This window comes from Rattus norvegicus, chromosome 8 (genome assembly GCF_036323735.1).
Source record: "Rattus norvegicus strain BN/NHsdMcwi chromosome 8, GRCr8, whole genome shotgun sequence".
NCBI classification, from domain to species: domain Eukaryota; kingdom Metazoa; phylum Chordata; class Mammalia; order Rodentia; family Muridae; genus Rattus; species Rattus norvegicus.
The window spans coordinates 101,738,247-101,764,765 of NC_086026.1; the positions used below are offsets into that span (position 1 = coordinate 101,738,247).

Here is a 26,519-nt window from a genome sequence, read left to right on the forward strand (position 1 = left end):
AACAAACAAGCAAACAAAACCCCACAAATTGGGTGGATAGGACAAAAGGGATTGAATCTGTGCATAATTGCAGAAGGAGGGGATGGATATGATCTAAACACACTGTATGAAACTCAGAAAGAACTAATAAGAATGATAACAATAAAAGAAAATATTACCTCACAAATTTTCTCTGTTTGCAGAGAAAATTGGTAGTATGTTCCTTCAGAGATTAAATCTTTAGAAGAATAATGATCTGTTCAGTCTCGAATGGATACACCTAATCTAGAATGTTCTTTGTTCAAGAAGTATTTGCTTCCCCTGTGAATATACAGCACTCTTCTCTCCTATGGGTTTTCAGCACTCTCACTATTATGGTAGAAATTTCTCAGTTTCAGTTTTTGGTATGTTGTATAAAATATAAGAATAATTAATATTTTGTATAATTTTATTCTGTTTTGTTCTCTAACTTTAGTTTTTCTATTTTTTGTGGTGAAATTTTGTCTTAAATTGTGAACTAATACTTTTGAATTCGGTTTGATCTTTATTTATTTAAACATAAATTCTTTATTCAGAATCCAAAATTCTTAACCTGAGAAAAATATACTACCATATAACATCGCAACTAGAAAGGAACTTTGATTCATAGATGATAAAATTGAGGGTTCACTATTACTAAAAGACGTCATATTAAACTTCATTGTATGCTATTTCTTCTAAATAATTCTAGACTTTTTTATTTTGTGTGACTTCATGATTCTTTAAAACTAGAAAATGTGTCCTATTTCCACTTACTCTCAGAAAAGGAAATTAAGGAAAATTCTAAGTGAAGAGGCAAATGTCCAGAGATATACTTTGGAGTGGCACAGTGCATCCATAATCGTTTTAATTATTTATTTCTGTCAGTTATTTGCAACCTGTAGTCCATGTTATTAGGAACCAAGAGAGTACAACTCTACAGTGTTAATTTGTTGCATTCATGATCACAGAAGAAGAGTTCAATATGTTGATCTGGTTAGGAGGTTTATAAGACTGCTAATATGACATATGTAGTCAGCCTTTTCTTCTCTAAGGACAAGTCATACCTGAGGGACGTGAATCCTTTGGGACAGGTTGAGCTCATCTTTCACAATGAGAGCTCACTGTGACCTATCTTCTTTCTATTAATGCCAATTGCTTTGTTTTCACCTGAGTCTGCATGCTATGGGAATTCTGCTCCACCCACGTGAAATGCCCCACAAGCACATCACTGTCCTTGTGGGCAATATGGGGGTTATCCTTCATGCTTCATTCACTGCATAGGTATTCTGACCCCTTTTTTCTGGTGCAGAGTAGATGACAACCCATGAGTATCACAATGTCTGTAGGTGAGGTTGGCAAAGGAGAATTCTCTATATGGAGAATATCTCACTCCATTATCTCAACACTGTTTTCTGGGATGCTCCAATCCCTAGTTGCAACGTTATTCCATCTTTCTTACATTTGATTATTTTTCCTTTTTTTTTAAAAGATATGAGTTTTCCATCCATTTCTACAACTCACTCTCTGCTTTCCATAATGTCCTGTCCTGTTTACACTCAGCTCTGTCTTTATCATACGTGATTGAGAAGGATACTTTTCAATAATAACTCCCAATATATAACAGCCAAAGCAGAAGGCAACAAAGGCATGCCCTTTACGCCTAATCTTCCAACCTGCCAGTTTGCAGCCTTCACAGAGTCAGCCTGACTCTGCCCTGCTCAGTCCTCTCAAATCACGTCATGGGCTATGAATATTATTTTTGTGGTGACTGTCACACACACACACACACACACACACACACACACACACACACACACACACACACACACACACACCAGTAATGCCCATAGCAATCGCGAACCTTATGGAGATATGACAAAATGTTCAATTATTTGAAAGTAAATGATTCTAAGAACATGAAAAATTATCAACTGTTCATCCCTATGTAAATCCAAGTATCCATAGAACTAGTGAGCTTCTAGGTTCTGAATGGAATGTTAATTGTTGTAGCTGCTTATGTCTCTGCTTCCTGGACTCTTCCTAATAGGATTGTGAAAATACTTGAGTATAAGACGGATGAAGGTCCAGTCTTCTCTCACTGACCTCTAAGGTAGCCATTTCATATGTATCTTTCAGAGACTGTTGTCCTTTCGAATTTTGATGATCATAATGAATATAACTACATTTTGGCCTAGGATCTCACTCATATCTCCATGTTTAACTCATATCAGGTCTACTGGGTAATCAAGGTCATTATGACAAGTCTATACCTGGGTGGGTTATAAGAGTAGAAAATTATTCACAGCCTGGAGCCTGAGATTTGATATTTGATGAGACCTGGGTCCCTCATAATTTCTGACTTCTTCTAGAACCTCATATGACTTAAGGAGAAAGTTCTCTCATAGATCTGTTTTATAAAACGGTTAATCCTATTCATGAGCTTTCTTTCCTTAGAATTATTTCTTCATGAATCAAGTTTTGTTTCTTAGTATTTGGCAGACAAATATTCAGGCCATTGAACTAAGAAACTATTCTTGAGACAAAAGGCTTCAAACTTGAGTTGATGTTTCATTGATGTTGGTGGGCTATCTTTAAAGGTGCAATGAGGGACTCATATCTTGGTATTAACCAATAGCCGTCTGATTGATTTCAAGACCCACTCTAAATAAAGGAATTCATGCCTGGTACTCAGAACCTAACTAACACCCCAGGGCTAATGATTAACTGGATCTTAGAGAAGAACAAACTACTGCCACCTTTCTAAACAGGCATGGTTCTTAGAAGGATTCTAAATACTCATTCTTATATCCACAGATAAACATAGCTTCCATCCCTCTCCAGCAGAGAGTTGGTGCAAGAAAGGATCTCTTCAACAGACAGACCATTACAGAAAATAACAACTGATAAGATGCAGGAAATAACTGACTGTGGTTGTCTATCTCCAATGGATACATCTTACAGCACAGCTCTTGTATCTAAAGGCTCAGTCACAGTAAAAGCAAAATCAGAGCTGTAATAAATAAACCTGCCATTGGTAAAGGCTCTTGTCCAGACTGTAGAACTCTAGCAGACCTTTAATGGATAACATAAACAAGTACTTCTCAAATTATTCTGTCAGATAGAAAAAAAGGCGGGACACTTCCAAATTAGGTCCACAAAAAAAGTTTCCTGACAGGAAAAGACTATTACATTGACAAGAAAAGCAGATAAATAGATAAGAACAAAAGAGAACCATAGACAAATTTTTAAATTCCCTGACTGCTTGAAATGAGATTTTTCAAGTCTTCTAATGTCTTTTATTAGTCTACAGTTCTTGAGGGAAGCATTATCACCCAAGTAACATTATTTCATTTAAAATATGCATATATATAATTTCAGGTAAATATGAAAGATCGGGATTCCTTACCCTTTTAAGTGTTTGCATACCACTACTTTCTCCCCCTGCTCCAGTACTGTCTTTCTGTTTCTCACAATTAAAACCCTAGCCCATTTTTTCCATTTTTTCCTCATATCATCTCTTTACTCCTATGACCATCACTAGTGCTTCCCACGATGATTCTTTTTATTTTTGTTTTATTCTGTGGTTGTTCCAGATTATATAAGCACATCTGAAGCTTTGAAGATAGGAAACAAAAACGAGGCAATACATGTGGCATTTGCTTCTCTGGGTCTAGATTACCCCATTCAGTGGATTTTCTATTTATATTCATATACCAGGGAATTTCATTTTTCTTTTAATTTATTTATTATTATTTTTACATTTTTTCTTTGTTTTGGATTTTTATTTGCATTTCAAATGTTATCCCCTTTCCCAGTTTAGCCTCCAGAAACCCTCTATATCCCCCTGCTTCTAGGAGGGTGCGCCTCCAACCACCCATCCACCCACCCATTCTCTCCCACCTCCCCACTCTTACATTCCCGACAAGGCCATCCTCTGCTACATATGTGGCTGGAGTCATAGGTCCACCCCTGTGTACTCTTGGGGTGGCAGTTTAGTCCCTTGGAGCTCTGAGGGGGGGTCTGGTTGGTTGATATTGTTGTTCTGCTTATGAGTTGCAAACCCCTTCACCTCTTTCAGTACTTTCTCTAACTCCTCCACTGGGGAACCCGTTCTAAGTCAAAAGTTGGCTGTGAGCATCAGCCTCTGTATTTGTCAGGTTCTGACAGATTTCCTCAGGAGACAGCTATGTCAGGCTCCTGTCAGCAAGTACTTCTTGGCGTCTGCAATATTGTGTGTGTTTCGTGGCTGTATATGGATGGGATGGATCCCCAGATGGCATAGTCTCTGGATGGCCTTTCCTGCATTCTCTGCTCCATACTTTATTTACATATTTCCCCCTGTGAGTATTTCTGTTCACCATTTTAAGAAGGACTGAAGCATCCACAGTTTGGTCTTCATTCTTCTTGAGCTTCATGTGGTCTGTGAATTGTATCTTGGGTATTCTGAGCTTTTGGGCTAATATCTACTTATCAGTGAGTGCATATCATGTGTGTTCTTTTGTGATTGTATTACCTCACTCAGAATAATATTTTCTAGTTCCATCCATTTGCCGAGGAATTTCATGAAGTCGTTTTTTTAATAGCTGAGTAGCATTCCATTGTGTAGATGTACCATATTTTCTGTATCCATTCCTCCGTTGAAGGACATCTGGGTTCTCTCCAGCTTCTGGGCTATTATAAATAAGGCTACTATGAACACAGTAGAGCATGTGTCCTTGTAATATGTTGGAGCATCTTTTGGGTATATGCCCAGGACTGGTATAGCTGGGTCTTTAGGTAGTACTATGTCCAATTTTCTGAGGAACCTCCAGACCGATTTCCACGTGGTTGTACCAGTTTGCAGTCTCACCAACAATGGAGGAGTATTCTTCTTTCTCCGCATCATCACCAGTATCTGCTGTCTCCTGAGTTTTTGATCTTAGCCGTTCTGACTGGTTTGAGATGGAATCTCAGGGTTGTTTTGATTTTTATTTCCTTGATGACTAAGTATGTTGAACATTTCTTTAGGTGCTCCTTAGCCATTCAATATTCCTCAGCTGAGAATTCTTTGTTTAGCTCTGTACCCCATTTTTAAATTGGGTTATTTGGCTCTCTAGAGTCTTCGTGAGTTCTTTGTATATATTGGATATTAGCCCTCTATCAGATGTAGGATTGCTAAAGATCTTTTCCCAATCTGTTGGTTGTATTTTGTCCTAATGACAGTGTCCTTTGCCTTACAGAAGCTTGGCAATTTTATGAAGTCCCATTTGTTGATTCTTGATATTAGAGTATAAGCCATTGGTGTTCTGTTCAGGAAATTTTCCCCTGTGCCCATGTGTTTGAGGCTCTTCCCCACTTTCTCTTCTATTAGTTTTTGTGTGTCTGGTTTTATGTGGAGGTCCTTGATCCACTTGTACTTGAGCTTTGTACAAGGTGATAAGAATGGATGGATTTGCATTCTTCGATATGCTGACCTCCAGTTGAACCAGTGCCATTTGTTGAAAATGTTGTCTCTTTTCAACTGGATAGTTTTAGTTCCTTTGTCAAAGATCAAGTGATCATAAGTACATGGGTTCATTTCTGGGTCTTCAATTCTATTCCCTTGATCTACTTGCCTCTCTCTGTATCAATACCATACAGTTTTTTTGTTTTGTTTTGTTTTATCACTTTTGCTCTGTAAAACAGCTGGAGGTTAGGGATGGTGATTCCCCCAGAATGCTTTTATTGTTGAGAATAGTTTTCAATATTTTTTTGGTTATTCAAAATAAATTTGCAAATTGTTCTCTTTACCTCTGTGAAGAATTGAGTTGGAATTTTGATGGGGATTTCATTAATCTGTAGATTGCTTTCAGTGAGATGGCCATTTTTAATATATTAATCCTTCCAATCTATAAGCATGGGAGTTCTTTTCATCTTCTGAGATCTTTGATTTCATTCTTCAGAGACTTGAAGTTCTTGTGATACAGGTCTTTCACTTGCTTGGTTAGAGTCACACCAAGGTATTTTATATTATTTGCGACTATTTTGAAGCGTGTCATTTCCCTACTTTCTTTCTAGGTCTGTTTATTCTTTGAGTAGAGGGAGGCTACTGATTAGTTTGAGTTAATCTAACCACTTTGCTGAAGCTAACAGGTTTAGGAGTTCTCTGGTGGAATTTTGGGGATCACTTAAGTATACTATCATATCTTCAGCAAATAGTGATATTTTGACTTCTCCCCTTCCAATTTGTATCCCTTTGACTTCCTTTTGTTGTCTAATTGTTCTGGCTAGGACTTTGAGTACTATATTGAATAAGTAGGGAGAGAGTGGACAGCCTTGTCTAGTCCCTGATTTTAGTGGAATTGCTTTAAGTTTCTCTCCAGTTAGTTTGATGTTGCAATTGGTTTGATGTATATTGCCTTTACAATGTTTAGATATGGGCCTTGAATTCCTGATCTTTCCAAGACTTTTAACATGAAGGGGTGTTGAATTTTGTCAAATGCTTCTCGGTATCTAATAAAATGATCATGTGATTTTTATCTTTGAGTTTGTTCATATAGTGGATTACGTTGATGGTTTTCTGTATATTAAACCATCCCTGCATCCATGGGATGAAGCCTACTTTGTCATGATGGATGGCAGTTTTGATATGCTCTTGTATTCGGTTTGTGACAGTATTATGGAGTATTTTGGCATTGATAATCACAAGGGAAATTTGTCTGAAGTTCTTTTTCCTTGTTGTGTTTTTGTGTGGTTTACTGCAATTGTGGCTTCATAGAACGAATTGGGTAGTGTTCCTTCTGTTTCTATTTTGTGGAATAGTTTGGAGAGTTTTGGTATTAGATCTTCTATCAGTATCTGATAGAATTCTGTACTAAACCTATCTTGTCCTGGGCACTTTTTGGTTGGGAAACTTTTAATGACTGCTTCTATTTCTTTAGGAGGTATGTGACTGTTTAGATGATTTATCTGATACTGATTTAGCTTCGATACCTGATATCTGTCTAGAAAATTGTCCATTTCCTCCAGATTTTCCACTTTTGTTGAATGTAAGCTTTTATAGTAGGATCTGATGATTTTTTTTTAATTTCTTTGGTTTCTGTTGTTGTGTCTCCCTTTTCATTTCTGATTTTGTTAATTTGAATACTGTCTCTGTGGCCTCTGGTTAGTCTGGCTAAGGGTTATCTATTTTGTTGACTTTCTCAAAGAACCAGCTCCTAGTTGTGTTGATTCTTTGTGTAGTTCTTTTTGTTTCTGTTTGGTTCATTTCAGCCCTGAGTTGATTGTTTCCTGTGGTGTACTCCTCTTTGGTGTATTTGATTTGTTGTTGCTGTTGTTGTTGCTGTTGTTGTTGCTGTTGTTGCTGTTGTTGTTGCTGTTGTTCTAGAGCTTTTAGGTGTGCTGTTAAGCTGCTGGTGCTGCTCTTTCTAGTTTCTTTCTGGAACCACTCAGAGCTATGTGTTTTTCTCTTAACACTGCTTTCATTGAGTCCCATAAGGTTAGGTATGTTGTGCTTTCCTTTTCATTAAATTCTCAAAAGTCTTCAATTTCTTTATTTCTTCCTTGACCAAGTTGTTGTTGAGTAGAGCGTTGTTCACCTTCCATGTATATGTGCACTGTCATTCTTGTTGTTACTAAAGATCAGCCTTAGTACACAGTGATCTAATAGGACGCAAGGAATCATTTCAATCTTCTTGTATCTGTAGAGGCCTGTTTTGTGACAGAATAGATGGTTAATTTTGGAGAAGGTACCAAGAGTTGCTGAGAAAAAAGTATGTTCTTTTGTTTTAGGATAAAATGTTCTATAGATATCTGTTAAATCCAGTTGGTTCATAACTTCTGTTAGTTTCACTGTGTCTCTGTTTAGTTTCTGTTTCCATGATCTGTCCATTGATGAGAGTGGGGTGTTGAAGTCTCCTACTATTATTGTGTGAGGTGCAATGTGTCCTTTGAGCTTTAGTAAAGTTTTGCTTTTGTTTTTTTTATTTTTTAAATGTGGGTGCCCTTGCATTTAGAGCATAGATGTTCAGGACTGAAAGTGCATCTTGTTGGATTTTTTGTTTGAGAAGTATTGTGTCTTTCCTTGTCTTTTTTGATAACTTTTTGTTAAATGTCAATTTTATTTGATATTAGAATGGCTATTCCAGCTTGTTGGAGCGCTCTCTCTCTCTCTCTCTCTCTCTCTCTCTCTCTCTCTCTCTCCTCTCCCTCCCTCCCTCTCTCAGGATCACCTTAATGGGGAAACTTTTTGTGTGTGATACTAAATGAATCTTGGGATTTTTAGTATTTCTGTGAAAAATGTGGGAATTTTGAATGTGATTGCATTAAATCTGTAAATTGCTTTTGGTAGAACTGTCATGTTTTTATATAGTACTAATTCATGGAATTTTGAGGTCTTTCCATTTTCTACTGCCATTTCTACTTCACTTCCACAGTTAGGCTTATTCCTAGATATTTACCTTCCTTTAGGCTATTGTCAATGGGAATCCATCTGGCACAACCATATCCACTGGAAATGTCAAGAGTCGTGTAGCCAGCTCAGCTGCTTGACAAAGTTCCAGCAAAGCTAATCAGATTGTCGTGTTTGCTGTCCTTCATTTTCTGACATTTGTGTTTTGGTCTTTGTGTGTTGCATTTTGGAGACTTTCTTAATTATAATTGATTTTATGTCCCGAGAAGAATTATGAATGTGTCTTTTTAGGAAAATTCTAAAGTGAAGATTATCAGGCCACTATTTTGAAGTCTTCCTGTGCCCTGGAGATCACTAAGCAGAGGTAAGCACTTAGATAGATGGGGCCATTACTCAGGGAATCTTCTTGAAGTATCAGTCCCTGAGTTAATGCAAGCAGTATTTGATTCAGGGTAAACAGAGACAACTGATAAATTGTGCCTGGCCAAGAGAATAGGTTACAGATTCAAGGTCTCTTTTTATTATAGACTTAGAGTGCTCTGAAAATGTTGTTTAAAGATAGGAGGTCATACAGTGTACACTCTGGAGGAATAAAACTCAATAAATACAATAATAGATTTGACTAAAATAAACTTTTCCTATTTTTTAGTGTAGATGATAAAACATATAGTAAAAGAAGTTGGATATTAGTATTTGCTATTCGTAAGAAGACTGGTTCAAATATTTTCTGTTTGTTTGGACTGCTTTCAGACTATAAACACTGCCAGCCTAAAAGCAAGCTATCATATAATAAAAAGGTTTGCTTTGAAGGAGACATTCTTTTTTATTGCTTATTTTATTTACATTTCAAATGTTGTCTCCTTTCCTAGTTTCCCCATCCTAACCTTCTCCCCCTGCCTCTATAAGGGTGCTTCACCCACCCAACTACTCCCATCTCATTGCCCTAGCATCCCACTAGGCTTGGGCACCGAGCATCCACAGGATCAAGGGGCTCCGCTCCCATTGATGCCAGACAAGGCTATTGTCTGCTATATATGCAGCTAAAGCTATGAGTTCCTCGATGTGTATTCTTTGGTTGGTGGTTTAGTCCCTGGGAGCTCTGGGGGTGGGAGTCCAGTTAGTTGATATTCAGCTCCTTCAGTTCTTCCCCTAATTTTTTCATTGGGGTCTCCGTTCTCAGTCCAATGGTTGAACATCCACATCTGTATTGGTCAGATGCTGGCAGAGCTTCTCTGACGACAGCTATACCAGGTCCTGTCAGCAAGCACTTCTTGGCATCAGCAATAGTGTCTGGGTTTGGTGTCTGCTAATGGGATATATCCCTAGGTGGGGCAGTCTCTGGATGGCCTTTCCTTCAGTCTCTGCTCCACTCTTTGTCCATCCATTTCCTTTAGACAGGAACAATTCTGGGTTAAAATTTGGAGGAGGAGACATTCTTTAGATTCCTTAAATTGAAGGAACAGAGCTAATAATAATAAAGTCTGTTCTGTTTGTATTTTCTAATTGTGACTGAACATGTAACCATGAACATGTAATAAGAAGTCAAATACATAATCTGTTCCACTTGGATAATTATTTGTTTTTCTTCTGTGAAACTTGTATAAATAAAGAAGCACCTGGTTGATAGTCATCAAAGCAGCAGAAATGGCCTCATTGCTAATTGTCAGAGACACAGAGGTGGCCTGATTGGTAACAAGTCAGAGCTGCTAAATTCCCTTAACCATTGCCTGATTCACTCTTTCCCCTTGCCTTATTTCCTCTTGGTACCTTGTAAGGAATGACCTAAGACTCGGGGGACAAGGCTCCTTCCCCCAGAAGGCCCTGTCATACATATATGAACTCCTTCTTGGCACATTTGTATTGGGTGTATAAAAAGCCTCCTGTCAATTTTGTATCCTGCTAGAACCATTGAATATTTCTAAAAGTTTTCCTATAGCCTTCTTTGGATCTCTTATGTATAGTAGCATATATTCTGCAAACCAGGCTAATTTGATTTCTTCTTTCTCCTATTTGCATTCCTTTACTTTCATTTTCTTGCCTTACTCCTCCACCTGGTTCTTTGATCACTCTATTGAGAAGAGTAGGGATAGTTGACAGCCCTGCCATGCTCTGAGTTTTAAAGGAATTGTTTCAGGATTTTCTCCATTTAGGATGGTGTTAACTGGGTTTTTTCGTATGTAGCCTCCCATATGTTGAAGTATGTTCCCTTATATCCTATTTTCTCTAGGAAAGTGTTCTACTTTCATACTCACCATGAAGGCATGTTAGACTTTGCCACTTTCCGCATTGATTGTGATGATCATGTGATCATTGCCTGTGATTCCCTTTATTTATTACAATGTTTACATGTGTTTAATTGTCCCTACATATTTGGGATAAGCTAACTTGATCACAGTGGATGTACATTTAGGCATACACCTATATTCATTTGGCAAATATTTCACTGTGGATTTTTATGTCTATGTTAATCAGAGACATTGGTAAGTAGTTGTTATTACTACTATTACTATTATTATCATCATTATTATCACTCCTGTCTTGTCTTTATCTGGTTTTGTATTAGAGTAATGCGTGTTGGTTTCAGAAGAGGCTTAGATGTTCTCCATTTGTTTCATTTCTTTGTTCTTTCTTTCTTCCTTTTTTAAGTTTAGGTACTGTTACCTGCAGATCTTCTGTGAAAGTCTGGTAGTTTTCTGCTATGAATCTGTCTCAGCCTGAACTTTATATAGAGGACTTTTTATTACTATTTCATTCTCATTTTTTCTGGGTTTGTTTAGGTAGTTAATCTCGTCTTCATTTAACTTTGGTGGTTTCAATGAATCTAGATATCCTCCCATTTATTTTAGATTTTCTCATTTAATGGAGTCTTAAAACTATTCCCTTCTATTATTCTGGATTCCTTGAGTATTTGTTGCGATGGTTCCTGTTTATTTCTGATTCTGTCAGTTTAGTCATCTCTTTCTCTTTTGTTTGTTAAGCCAAACGTCTGTGAATATTGTTTTACTTTCCGAAGAACTAGCTCTTAGATTCAATGCTTTTATGTAATAGTTTATTTCTGTTTCATTATTTCCTGCTCCAATTTTAGTCTTTTTTTTCTTTCCATCAACTGGGATTGGGTTTAATTTTCTTTCAAATTCTTGTGTTGTATCTCAAGTCATTTATTTGTATTCCTTTTGCTTTTTAAATTTAAGTTCTTAAAGCTATCAGTTTCCCTTGTATGACTACCATTAGTGTTTCCCAGACATTTTATTGTGTTGCCTCTTCAGTTTCATTTAATTCTAGGAGTTTTTAAATTTCTTGACTGATTTTTATCTTTTACCCATTTGTCATTTCCTAATGAATTGTTCAATCTCCACGAATAAGTGCACTTTTTAGAGATTTATTAGCTGTTTATTTAAAGTTTTATTGAATTACAGTCAGATAGGATCCATAGACTTAGATCAACCTTTCTGAATTTATTAAGCTTTGTTTTGTGCCCCAGAATGAAACCTGTTTTAGAGAAACTTTCTATGGAATGATGAATACAAAGTGCTTCTCTTGGTGCTTGGGAGAAATATTCGGGGGCTGCGTTAGGCCCATTTGATCATGACATCATTTAATTTTAATATTTCTCTATTAGTTTTTTGTTCAGATGACCTACCTACTTGAATAATTGAGGTATTAAAATCATCTACTATTATTGGGTTAGTGTTAATCTATCTTTATTTCCAGGATTAAATTTTAAAAGAAATGTTATGTGTCAGAATTTCATTTATATGATTGTAATATCATCTTGGTTGGTTGTTCCCTTAATTAAGATGAGGTGTCTTTTATCATCTCTTGTAGTTAGTTTTAGTTAAATTTATGTCATTAAATATTAGGACATCAATCCTAATTGCTACATGGTCTATTTGCTTTTTCTACATTTTTTCACCCCTTTACTTTAGGGTGGTTCCTGTCTAAACTTAAGATGAGTTCCTTGTACATAACAGGAAGGTGTTTATTTCTTAGCACGTTCAACCAGCTTGTGCCGTCTGATTGAACTTAAAGTTATTGGAATGTGAATTTTGATTCCAGTCTTTTTTGTTTTGTTTTATTTATTTGTTTTTGATTTTTTTATTTTGTTGTTTTGGTCTTCATCATACTATGCTTTTCAGTAATTATAACTTTGTTTAACTTCTTTTTTAAAAAGATTTATTTATGTTATTTATTTATTTTATGTATATGGGTGCTTTGTTTTCATGTACATTTGCACACCAGAAAAGGGCTCTGGATCTGATGTGAATACATGGATCTCATGTGAATACATGTATAGACAGTTATGAGGCACCATATGGGAGCTGGGGGATGTGAACTCAGGATCTATAGAAGAGCAGTCATTGCTCTTAACCTTTGAGCCGTCCCCTCAGTGCTAATTTATTTTCTCCCTATAGTTTCTTTGATATGCTTATTCCCGTCTTCAGCTAGAAGCACTGCTTCTAAGACTTTCTGTGGCACTAACTTTGTGAACATGTATTTTTTCAGTCTGTTTGTATCATGAAAAGCTTTTCTTTTTCCTTCAATGGTGATAGTTTTGCCGTGTATGGTAATCTAGGTTTGTCATCCTCGATCTTTCTGAATTTAGTGTCATTACTCCAGGCTCTTGGCTTTCAAGTTTTCTATTGAGAAATCATCTACTATTCTCGAGGCCTTTAAATCTGAATGTAACTCATGCTTTCTTTTTTCTCTTACTGCTTTCAACTCATTATTTGTGCTTTTTAGTGTTTTAACTATGATACACCATGGGGATTTTCTCTTATGATCTCGTCTACCTGGTGTTCTGTGTGCATCTTGTAGCAGACTAGGTAGACCTTTCCTTAGTTTTGAAAAATTGTCTTCTATAATATTGTTGAAGATGTGGTCTACTTATTGCCTTGGAATTCTTTTTAATCTCTGCCTATAATTTGAATGTGTGTACATGATACACATGTTACCTGTTTTCACACAGCTCCTATATGGTTCTTTTCTTGTGACTTAAATGTTTTCTTTGTTCATATCCTATCACTCCTGCAATTTGTGTTTGAGTTTTTGTATTGTACTTTTACTTGATCCATACATACTACCCATAATGCTTTGCCCCGCATTTTCTAATTGTGTTATGGAGTTTTTTTTCAATTCCATCTTCATTTCTGCTTGAGTTTGCTTCAATATTTATATCTCTTTACCGAGTTTGCTTCTTAAATCCTGCATCGTCTTTGTCATTTCCTTCAACCTTACGGTCATGATTTCTTGGCATGATGGTCATACTCTGTATCACTAAGGCAAGTCAGGGCAATAAATGTTTCAGAAGCCACAGAGAAATGCCACTTACTGGCTTGGTTGGTTTGCTTTCTTGCAAAACTTACCTACCCAGGGGTGACACAATCAGCATTGGGCTGGGCCCTCTTACACCAACCACTAATCCGGGAAAAAGAAATCCCATAAGATTGGCCTCAGGCAATCTGGGTGGATGCATTTCCTTATTAAGATTTCCTTTCTCTAGATATGTCTATGTCCCTGTGATGTTGACAAAACCCAGCCAGTACCTGCTTCAGTGCCCTAGGACAAACACGTATAAAGAATAGCACAGAGAACATGCAAGAGAATACCAGGAATTCATGAAGCACTAGAATGGATGGAGCATACCATGTGGAGGAAATTAAAGTACAAATGTCAGGAAAACACAAGCTATTTTGAATTTATTCTTTTTATATTTGTTTCATTTTTAAGAGTCGTAGCTTTAGGGAATAATTAAGTTAGAAAAGAATTGTGAACATAAAACTGTGAAAGTAAAAGGTAAAGAGACAAAAATGGAGCTCGAGCCATGCAGATGCAGCTCATCTTCCAAAAGCACCAGAAAATTCCAAGTTCAGTTCCATTTGGAGCTCATTAGAAATGGCTGCAAACACCAGCTACATTTGTTTGTGTGGTAATTACCTTTTTGTTCGTAATTACATGATCCAAGCTATATAGAAACTACAGCATTGTTGTTGCCAAAATCATGGAGAGACTGACAAACTTACAGGTAAGCAAGTTTCCCCAGAACATCGAGCTTGAGGTCTTCAGGACCAAGGTTTACAAATGCTTTAATGGCACGAATGATGTAAGGATGAGGGGATGCAGAGTCAATCTTCCTTCCATTACGTGACACCAAGAATGATGGAACCCATGTTAGTATTTTATCAGCCCTTTCCCAGTTTCTAACGTAGCTGTTTTAAAGCAAAACACAAAAACACTTGATAACAAAATTAGTGTTCTAGCTTTCTTAATTCTTTCACCACAAACCATGTATTATCTGTCATTTTCCAGGAATAATTATATTCTTTCTAAAATAGCATTAGAAACAATGAATTATTTAATGCCCTTTAAATTTATCTTTTAACTAAGGTCACTCTAAGGGGTAGAGAAAGAAAGTATTATAAGAGAGAAATAGCTTCATATTAAAATAAGTTCAAAGAATTCTTGAGTTGAAAAGGAAAATTCCACTGTTTACTCCTGATTTCCTTAGTGCACAATAGTTCCTGCTAAAGTTAAAATTTATTAAGAGGATAAAACGGAAGATCCTGTATTTGGAAATAGTGCAAATTTTCTACTCATAAGCAAACCAAGAAGAAGCATGTTTTTATTTCAGAAGGTTATAATCCGCTAACTTTCTGTCTTTGTGCTATATAATATTTCTAAGAAAGCAACTTTACATCCCAATAAAGATCATAGGAAAATATAGTACATACTTACATCAGAGAATCACCCCTCTTAAACTTAAGACTAAAACATAAAGCATATTCAAAAGATAATACTACTCTATCAAGTTCTAAACAATAAACAGAATAGGAATAACAAATTAAAAAGGCATATTTGAGAGGAGGCACAAGATTGTCATGGTTTTTGATTACTGCTTTACTTTTAGAAAAGAATAAATATTTATAATACAATAAGATTTACAGTATACTTTGAACTATTCCTTTAAAATAATATATTGAAATTTCAACATCAATTATTCATTTAAAATTCAACTACTACTAAAAATGCTATAGGATAAATATCAAGAGAAATATTTAAGAGCTCCACATAAAAAGCATGATTGATAACCCTGTGGAGATTTATGGTGACTGAACAGATGTCCCAAATTTATTTCCTCCCCCTACAAAAATCTCTAAAGTAATATGCATAATGTTTTGAGACAAGTGGCCCTGGAACAACACTGGAAATCAGCAAGTGAATCGCTACAATGCTCTCAGATGTTGTAACCTATAACAAAGCAGAAAGTTGTGAGACAGAGAAGACCCCATGGCCAAAGAAGTTAAAGATCTCCTTTTCAGAATTATGAATAAAATTCTATCAACATTGTGTTACAGGCCTACCTGGGTACTGTAACTACTCCCATCACAGAAGTAGTCACGATGTGAGCTACACATTACCCTTTATCCACAGTACAGTTGCCTGAGTCGTTCATATCTCCAGTGGTGTATGGTCATCAAGAAAGGAAATCTGTCTGACTGCACTCCAGTTTTCAGAGTTTTTGGAGACTATAAAAATAGGATGCCATGCGAGCACTATGTAACTGATACTGCAAAGCACATCTTCAAGAGAAAGTCGTTGCTAGGAATACTACCCTACAAAAGTGGTGAAGATTCTCAGTCCACTAAAACATATATATGAGTCACATTTCAGGACTGAGGAAATGTGGAAAAGCAATAGATGTAATGCTTCCCCCCAAACACAGGAACTCTCCAGCAACATTCCCAAAACTCAACATAGGCAAAGGACCTGCTAAAAGATTTCAAAGAACTATTATGAAGTCTGCTTAGGTCTGACACAACTCACGTAGCAGGTCCATGCAGATGACCAAAATCAATAGGATTTAGCAGGTGGACTGAGCCACTGCTGACGGATGAGAGCTGCAGAGAGGACTTGGGAGCTGGGCTGTGACTCTCTGTCCTTTCCCCCCAACACCCCACCTCCCAAAGCCAGAATGTTACCGAGCTTTTACCCTCGATAACTCCATGTCTGTGTCAAGTCACAGTTACATTTTTCCATCAATCAGGGTTTAGGGATAGGGGTCTTCATTTGGACAGTAAATAAAATTAGGAAGGCAGTTCATGCCAGACTGGAATGAGAAATTGATCAGAGATAAAAATTATGACCAAGAAAAAAATTGGTGTCATTAAACAGATCTCACCAAGGAGAAAAATGGCTGAAGTTAAATTTTATTATAATACTCTAAACAGATGGTGGTGTTTTGAATAAGAATGTACCCCACAGGTTAACATGTTGGGATACATAGTCTACTGTTGGTGGGGAGGGAGAATCTATAGAGACCATATCCAGAGGTTAGTCCCCAGTTGGGGGATGGGACCACCCACTCATCTCCAATTTTAATCCAGAGTTGCTCCTGTCTAAAGGAAATACGGGGACAAAGAGTGGAGCACAGACTGAAAAAAAAAAAACAGACATCCAGGGACTGCCCCACCTGAGGATCCATCCTATATACAGACAACAAACCCAGACACTATTATTTTGCCAAGAAATGCTTGCTGACAGAAGCCTGGTATGGCTGTCCCCTGAGAGACTCTGCCAGAATCTGACAAATACAGATGTGGATGCTTGCAGCCAACCATTGAACTAAGCATGGGAGACCCCAATGGAGGAGTTAGGGAAAGGACTGAAGGAGCTGAACCAATTTGCAACCCATAAAAAGAACAACAATATCAACCAACCAGACACCCCAGAGCTCCCAGAGACTAAACCACCAACCAAAGAGTACGCATTGAGGGACCCATGGCTCCAGCTGCATATGTAGCAGAGAATGGCCTTATCTGGCATCAATAGGAGGAAAGGCCCTGGGTCTTGTGAAGGCTCAATGCCATAGTGCAGGGGAGGGTCAGGATGATGAGGTGGGAGTGGGTGGGTAGGTGAGGGAGCACCCTCATAGAAGCAGGGGGAGGGGTGGGATAGGAGATTTGCAGAGGAAAAACCGGAAAGGGGATAACATTTAAAATGTAAATAAATAAAATATCCAATTAAAAAATTTAGATGTCACTGAATCCAAGCATTAAGATTAAAAAGGCCACATGACAATCCCAATTCACCCCTTCTGCTTGCTGCTTGTGCTTTAAGATGTGCACTCTGATTGCCAAGCCAATCAACATGCCCATCTACAATGCTTCCCACTGGGTTGATGGTGGACTCTTCTCTCTGGGCCTGTAAGCCGAAAACAAGGCTTTCTCCTATAAGTTACATTGGTCATATCTTTTACAAGCACATGGAAGCAATTGTTACTGAGAACAAAAGGAAGAAGAGGAAGGAAAATGAAAGTAGAAAAGGGGAAGAATTGAAGAGATCTTCCCAAGCCTTTGGCATATCATGAAATAAAATGTCCGAAGCTTTAGAATGCTGAAGGAAAAGATTTGGAGACAAAAGATAGCAAAAACCTATTCAATGAAATAACAGAACCATTTTTATTTGGGGAGAAAGTTATGGACATCCTTAACCAAGAAGCCCATGGGACCACAAAAAGGCATGAATGAAAAAGATCTCCATCACACCATGTGCCAGTCAAATTTTTCAAAAGAACAAGATAAACATCTCTCAAAGAGAGAAATCATTGCACACACAAGGATGTCCTCCATCCATTAACACCAGAAAGATCACAAAAAGCCTAGGATATTTAAAGATGTTTTATAAATCCTGAAGGGAAGTAACTGCCCCGTGAGAGTACTATGGCGAGCAAGAGTATCCTTCAGCAAGAACTGATCAATAAAGTCCTTTCAAAGCACAGACTGAGAACCCATGATCAGTAAACTCAGAAAAAAAATATTTGGTGGAGTCCTAGATGCATAAGCAGAAGAAAGTTAAATAATGTCCCAAAAGCACTTAAAAACTAACACCAGGAGTTGCACAAGATACAAATACAAAGGATCAAATGTCATCAACGCAATCATAAAGCCATGCATGGTAAATGTAAAACCAGAAGAAAGGAGTATTTCTGCAATTGGAAGAAAATTATGGAAACGTATGTGTTTACATATGAATAATACATTGAATGTAAACAGATTAAACTCTGAAGTAAAAAGGATCCAGGCTTGATTGAAAGCTTAAAAAAAAAAACCTAACAATACAATAAAATCGCACACCGAGTCAGGAAACCCACATACAGAAAGCAACGATGAGGAATGTATTCTTAGAGAGGGTAACCCTGAAGACACTAGAAAAAGCTACATTTATGCTTGCTTGGCATCTAGGTAGGCTTTAAGATCGATGTCAAAAGAAAAAGGAAAAAAAGCAAAGACCATTAAATAATGTTCAGCGGATCAGTTCAGAAAGATATAATGACATATATCTATGTCTATGTAATGTGGAAGTGACCAACTTTCCAAAAAGACCCATTAAACCTAAAGGGAGAAATATGCTCCAGCGTAATATTACTGAGGGAGTTCAACATCTTTGATCAATGTACAGCTTAGAACATTTCAGCAAAGAAATTCCTAAACTGTACTGTGATTGGGTAAGACAGTTATCTATCACACCAGCATCTGGAGATCACACGGCTGTCATTAGCACATGTAACTTTATCCAGACTAGATCGTATATTAGGTCATAAGCAGATTTTTAAGACATTCACCAAATTTTCTAACACATTCAGAACATTTTCTGATCACAAGGCATAAAGCTAGAAGTGAAAAATAAAACAAAAAGTTTGAAATGACACAAACACATGGGGAATGAACACCGCATTTTGAAAAATACGATTGGTCACCAAAATATGAAGATTTAATGTTTAAAAGTTCTCAAAATAAATGAAAACACATTTCAAAACTTACAGGATGCAGCAAGTTCCTACTGAAGGGTGTGTATTAGGAATAAATTTCCTGTATCGAAGTAGAAAGATTCCAGATAAAGAGCGGTTTGAATGCATTGCAAGGACCAAGATAACAAAGAATAAATCAAATCCCAAATTAGTAACAGGAAAGAAATAATGGATAAAGCAAAAATATGAGAAGTAGGCACTAAAAATAAAATATGAATTTACAAGTTAGGCTTTTGTGAAAACAAAATTGGCAAACCTTTAGCCAGACCCATCAATATAAAAGGAGAGAACAAACTGGACACCACTGGCTCCAACCCTAAGCCAGAGCCTTTTCCAATTGAAAGCCACTTGGAAATGAAAATCTAGTTTTCTCCAAGGCAGTTTCACGGGGGAAACAAACTATTCTTAAAGGTAGGCTACATGCCCAGCAGTTGATGGCCAACAGGAAATAAACTCAATGGGATCTTATCTTGTCCCATACTACTGTGTCAGGACTTGAAAAGATGTTATCTTAGTTTTTATATTTTATTTTATTAGATATACACTAATATGTATATATTTTTCTCCTGTTACCTTAAAAGTCCTTTGCCCACATGTTCTCATACATAATTTAGTGTTCTTTTGGGATTCCTGAGCGTGTGAACAAGAGTGTCTCTGAGTCTATAATTGCTTCTTCTGCCTTTTCATGGGCTCTTTTCTTTCTCTATGTTTTTTGTTCTATTCCCATGTATTAGTTTTTGTTTTATATTATTTTATTTTCCCGTTATCCCCTAGAAGCCTGTTTGATTACTAATGAGAGACAGAAGTGGGGTGCATCCAAATGAAGGGGCATAGGCAGGGGGGACCTGGGAGGAGTAGGGGAAATCATAAGTGGAAAAAGAATCTCAAATAAATAAAGTTAGGTATGACATCGTAGAAACAGAAACTATTACCACAGAAATAAAAGTGATCGATTATTAGCTGTTGCTACAAATAACTGTGTGCTGACAAATGGACAAAGCTCATATCTGACCGATACACACCAAATGAGGACAAAACCATTTTAATAAAGGTGGAGCAAATTGCACAGTGAATCAGTTCCTTGGCAAAGACGAAGAACAGGTAGCCAGTGTAAACATTGGATTCTCATTCAGGCTAGTGTGTCCTTTCAAACACAACGCTTCCCAGCTTTTAATTCTCAGCATTAGACAAAAAGTCCATTAAGTTGTTTCCTGGAGCATTTCATAGTCCTTGATTATGAAGGAAACCTGAAAATTCTTTTCCCACTGAAAGCCAACTTTGATGTGCTCCCCATCATATGTCTGGTGATTGGTTATTTACATATATTTCCTGGGTTTAAATGAAATAAACCACAAAGAAATATGAATTACTTAGTGCTGAGTAATATGATTATAATCCTCATATGATTGTGAATAATAGTGTATAGGTCCTGAAATGATTAACACGACTGTACCTTAATTAGGATTTGTGTAAATTTGTACTCTAAACTGTTAAGGAGTTCATTTAGCTGAAGGGGGTAATTTGAAAATATCTAAACTTGACTTCTATGACTTGATTAAAGTCATTTCATTTTACAATTACTAAATTCTAAACCACACACCAACTAAAAACGAAGATAAACTAATAAATAAGAGAAAGGGAAGAGTGCTCACATGGGTCCTTCACTGTGGGTAAAGTTAATGAATTCTTTGATGCCAGAAAACCAGAAGGCACAGGCAGTGTCTAAACAGAAGCCTATTACCAGGGAAAACCAAGCGGATTTCACATATAAATAATTTAGATGATAATAAGTGGAACTATATAAGCACTTCAAAATTTATTATATTTTTAGCCCAAAGATAGATAGTGTCATTCAAATTGACACTGGGCAAACTTTCCAGAGCACATGGTGTATCTTTCTAAAGATATAAGCGTGCTCTCTAAAATGCCACATAATTGAATTTTTTCCAGAGGAAAAAACTGATATAATGTAGAGCAAATACCTTACTTCAAAACATGCATGGGTGAAAAATGGTAAGGAAAAAAGGACAAAACTACAAGCACATTTTCCTGTAATCAGTTCAGTGATGAGAGTCACCAAGTCCTTCTGACAGACCAGGAACACACTAAGCACTCTATCTTAACTCTACTATCTTCTCATTTTGTTATCGGTGCTGAAGACATGATATTATACTGAAAGAAACTGAGGCAGAATGGGAGAACCAGTCAGTGTAAACAGGCACAAAATAATTTAGCTTGGACTGAGACATCTGGTGGTCAGGAACTGTAGCACCAGGAAGGTCACCAGGAACGTGACCGCCAAGAGACCAATCAGGAGCCATCTAATGCAATCACGCAAGGTCCTTTTTTTTTGTAATTTATTTTTTAAAAGTTTTTTATTAGATATATTTCTTTACTTACATTTCAAATATTATTCCCTTTCTGGGTTTCCTGTCCATAAGACCCATTCCCTCCCCTCACCCTCCCTCATATGGGTATTCCCACTATACATCCCTCTTATTGCCCCCCCCATATTCCCCTGCACTGGGGGTCCAACCTTAGCAGGACCAAGGGCTTCCCCTTCCACTGGTGCTCTAACAAGGCTATTCTCTGCTACCTATGCAGTTGGAACCCTGGGTCAGTCCATGGCTAGTCTTTGGGTAGTGGTTTAGTCCCTGGAAGCTCTGGTTGGTTGGCATTGTTGTTTTTATCAGGTTGCAAGATCCTTCAATTCTTTCAATACTTCCTCTAATTCCCCTCAAGAGAGTTCTATTCTCAGTTCGGTGGTTTGCTGCTAGCATTGACCTCTGTATTGGACATGCTCTGGATGTGTCTCTCAGGAGAGATCTATATCTGGTCCCTTTCAGCATGCATCTTTTAGCTTCATCAATCTTATCTAGTTTTGGTGGCTGTATATATATGGGACACATGTGGGTCAGGCTCTGAATGGCCATTCCTTCGGTCGCTGCTCTAAACTTTGCTTCCATATCCCCTCCTATGGATATTTTTCCCCTACCAGGGTCTTTACCAGCTCCTGCTTGGGCTAACTCACTGTCATTCCCCCAAGACAGTACCAGTAGAGAAGCCCTGAGCTGTCAGCAGACAAGGTTTTATAGAAAATGGCAAGTGAGGGTGAGCGTTCCTTGCCTTGAAAGCATCTAATTTGGGGCGGGGCTCCTGTGGCTGGGACTGGGAGCAGAGTCAGAAAAGTCATTTCTGGTTTTCTCCTGATTGGTGGTTGTCAGGAAGTGAAGCGCCAGGGGCGGGCTTGTAACCTGGTGGTACATATTTGTTGGGGAAATAACCTGGAAACTGGTGCTTCATACAGATCTTGTAGGGGGTTAACCTGGAAACTGGTGCTGGGTACCAGCCTGTTGGTTTACTTGGGTTCAAATTTAGGTCAGGTTCTCTAAGATGATTTCTGAACTCCAATAATTTGGTCTCTCAGAATCATATTTACATTTATAGGAACTGTAAGTTCTATGGCATTTGAAATACTACAGTGTGTGTGTGTGTGTGTGTGTGTGTGTGTGTACAGTGTGTGTGTGTGTACAGTGTGTGTGTGTACAGTGTGCATGTGCCCACATTGGTCTAGATTCAAATACATGAGTGAAGGTGGCTACAAAAGCCAAAAGTCATTAGACTTGGCATCACAAAACCTACAAGCTGAACCAACTCACCAGCCCAACCACATATCTCTAGCTACACATTTCCTGTCGCTCTTTTCATCTAAAGGACTCTGATTAATTTAATGGATCTATTCCGAGAAATAGCATCACCTAGTTGTAAAAATGATCAACAGTGTTCTGGTTGAATTCATTAAACATGACCAGACAATCGCTTCCCCATTAAAAAGAACAAAGAGAAAAGCACTCATACTTTACTAAAAATAAAACATTAAAAAGAACATGGACAAAGCTGTGTTAAGAAATGTACGCCATAAAAATAATAATTACTCTAAGATATACACACGATTTTACATCACAATTTGACTAGCATATGCCCTTTTCCAGCAGTCAAGTGAAATTCTAGGAGAGAGAACCATCAAATCCCCTATACATTTAACATCTATGGACATCTTTCTTGAAATCATTCCATCAGAAATCACAAGTCTCCTTTGACACTGGACCATTTAATTGCTGTGTCCTTTATCACAGTGAGGAATAAGGAACTGTGCGGGTGGCAGACAAAGGTGGCTATGTAACTTATAGGAGATGTGATTTTTTTTTTATTTTATTTTATTTTATTTTTTTTATTATTAACTTGAGTATTTCTTATATACATTTCGAGTGTTATTCCCTTTCCCAGTTTCCGGGCAAATTTAAAACACAGGGAAAACCATGGAAATCTGAGAATAAAATGAGATTTTAACCAGAGATTCTGGTAGATATCCCTCTTCAGTTGAAACAGTAAGAACTTGAGCAAAACTAATAAGGGCTTATATCCTTTTCCCTCCTCCGAATCCCAAAACTAACAATTGTCTAGGACTATGACCAGAAACATCTTTGATAGAATACCATTACTAAATGGAACTTAGGGAAAAAGATGTTTATTCTGACTTAGAGTTCCAAAGATGGACACAGGTTCATCATAGAAGAACATGAGCAAGAGACCAATTTGGTAGTGAGGGAGCCAAATGATCACATTTCATCAATACGAGAGAGAGAGAGAGAGAGAGAGAGAGAGAGAGAGAGAGAGAGAGAGAGAGAGAGAAAGAGAGAGAGAGAGTAAAGAATGATGCTAATAAACTTTTGGGAAAGTGAGTAAGTTGAGAGGTTTATATTTTAGTCACTATGAGAGCATGTGTCATCTTTGTTCACCTGGTTAAAAGGTTCTTCTGTGTGGTGGTCTGAATAAAAATGACCCTTGTTGGTCCATAGGGAGTGGCACTATTAGGAGGTAGGTCCTCGTTGAGTTGCATGTGGTTTTTTGGAGGTAGGGTGTCACTAGGGGGTGGGGTGGGCTTTGAGGTTCCAGATGCTCAAGCCATGTGTGGCTTTCCTGCTGCTTTGAAGATCCAGGGGTAGAACTCTGGGCTGCCTCCTCATCACCATGCCTGCTTGCATATCACCATGCTTCTCACAGTGATAGTAGTGGAATAAAACCTCTGAACTGTAAGCCAGCCATCATCTGAAGAAATTCTTTTTTTTTTTTTTTTTTGGTTCTTTTTTCCGGAGCTGGGGACCGAACCCAGGGCCTTGCGCTTCCTAGGCAAGCGCTCTGCCACTGAGCTAAATCCCCAGCCCGCCAGCCATCATCTGAAATTCACATATGCCCCTTTGTACTTGCACACGTTCACACATGCTCATGCTGTGCACATGCATGCACACTCTACACTGAAAAATAAGCAAATGTAATCTTAGAAGATACATAAAGTTATGAATTGTTCTTAGACAAAGTCTGAGAGTGAAACTCAATTCTAAAGTATAAATCAAAACCATCATATTTTATAATTCCATCTGAGTATCAGGGGAACCAGTGGAAGAGTCCAGTTTGGATCTAAAGGCTTGAAATGCGGGAACGTGAGAGCAGTGTTCTAGTCCAAGAAAAGCAGCAGCAATTTCTCTTCTCCACTATTAGGTTCTCAAAAGAGTAGAAAAAGCCTACCCACATAAGGTAGGGGAACTTAGTTACTCATTCCACAGATTCAAATACTAATCTCAGTTCAAAATACATATCCAGACTTAAGTTTGGTTTGAGCATGTGATGTCCACTTTTAAGTGGACATATAAAATTAACTGCCATGGATGTACTCACTGTCAACTAGGAAGTCATATAACTCCTAGTAACTATACTTAATAAAAACAAACAAAATACCCAAGGTTTTCACCTTGACACAAACTAGAATAATCTGAGAACGTAATCTTAATTAAAGAATTGTCTCTATTAGATTTGCCTGTGGATATGTGTGCAGCATCAATTGACCACTGGATTGATTGATCAATTGATTTATTGATTGATGATCGATTGATTGGTTGGTGGTAGATGGGAAGGAGGATACAAACCACTGGGGTTGGCACCACACATACGTGCCTGGAATGTATAAGAAAGGTAGTAGAAAAGCCAGGTAAAGCAAACCAATAAGCAGATTTCCTCCACATTTCCTGCCTCTACAAGAATTCTTCCTCTGACTTCTTTCAGTGATGGTCTATGATCAGGATGGGTAGAACAAATGAACAAATCCTTTCTTCCATGAGTTTTTCTTTATCATGTTCTTTATCAAGACAGCAGAATGTAAACTATGATGGAAATTGTTACTAAAGCTTAGCATTTTGCTGTGATGTTCTTGACCGGACTTTTCTGCCTTGGAATGTTTGATGGAAGGAAATGGAGAATTCTGGAGTTTTGGGCTGGAAAAGTCACTGAGAGTTCAGAGCTTGATGAACTATTGTTGAAGTTGGAAGACAATGCTGAGATCTCTAGGGATGATATTGGCCTAAATTATGGCATTTCAGAGGAAAACTTACGAGAGCTGTTATTGTAATAACTTAATAAGAATCTGTGGTTTCCGGTAAGCTAATGTCATTGACTATGATTAACCAATGACCAGCACAGTTGAAGTGAAACCTTTGCTTTACAGAGACAATTGCTGTTGCTTCTCTGGAGCTAAAGGATTACCTGTGACTAAAGTCCAGTATCATTGAAGTGGAATCTGGGAATTATTTCCTCAGGATGGGTTAGTTCACAGAATCTGTGGTCCACCGAGGGGCCCAAGAATACATCTTAAACTCGAATTGAATCTGACATTGCATACATCTTCCTCATGGCTCTGGGTTTGAAGGCATGAAGGGATCATTAAGAAAAGCTGAGGCTTGGCATCATTAGAGGCGGAGAGGTCATTGGTGAAAATGCATTCTTAGCTGTAGTGAGGACGCTACCACATGGGAGACTGTAGAAGTTGGGCCTAAGAAGTGAGGCTTCTGTAGAGTGGTGTAAACTACAGACGTAAGAACGGGCATGGCGGAAGTACCCACGCAATTTAGAGCCCATAGATCTCAAGTGAGTCCCAAAGGACTGTGTTTTATATTGTGATATTAACATGAGATCTTGAGAGGAAACAAGGTTGAACAGTGTTGCATTTGTGTGTCAGGTTTACAAGGGGTTAAGCACGCTGGTAAGTCTTTGTCAACTTGACATAATAGTTACACTTGCAGAGAAAAGCCCTATTGAGAAACTGCTCGTGTCAAATTGATATGTGAGCTTTTCCGAGAGGGCATTTATAAATTACTAATTGATTCAGGGGTGCTAAACCAATATGCTTGGCGTCATCCACTGATAAGCATGCCTAATCTATATGAGAAAGATAGCTGAGCAAGGCAGAAAAAAAAAAAAACAAAAATCAATAAGCAACTTTCTTTGATGATTCTT

General features: G+C 37.6%; 1 protein-coding gene across 10 annotated transcripts in view; it reads left to right on the top strand.

Annotated features, from left to right (window-relative positions):
- The first annotated feature begins 1,981 nt into the window (after positions 1-1,981).
- Plscr1l1 (phospholipid scramblase 1 like 1) overlaps positions 1,982-26,519 on the top strand; it is a 43,250-nt gene continuing 18,712 nt past the window's right edge. For 2 of the 10 annotated variants that reach the window (XR_010053914.1, XR_010053915.1), the window contains exons 1-2: positions 2,001-2,110; positions 8,660-8,732. The gene's annotated coding sequence lies outside the window, so the exon portion shown is untranslated. Of the gene's footprint in view, positions 2,111-8,659; positions 8,733-26,519 lie in introns of all 10 variants that reach the window. The other 8 variants (XM_063264721.1, XM_063264722.1, XM_008766467.3 and 5 more) reach the window with 7 other exon arrangements.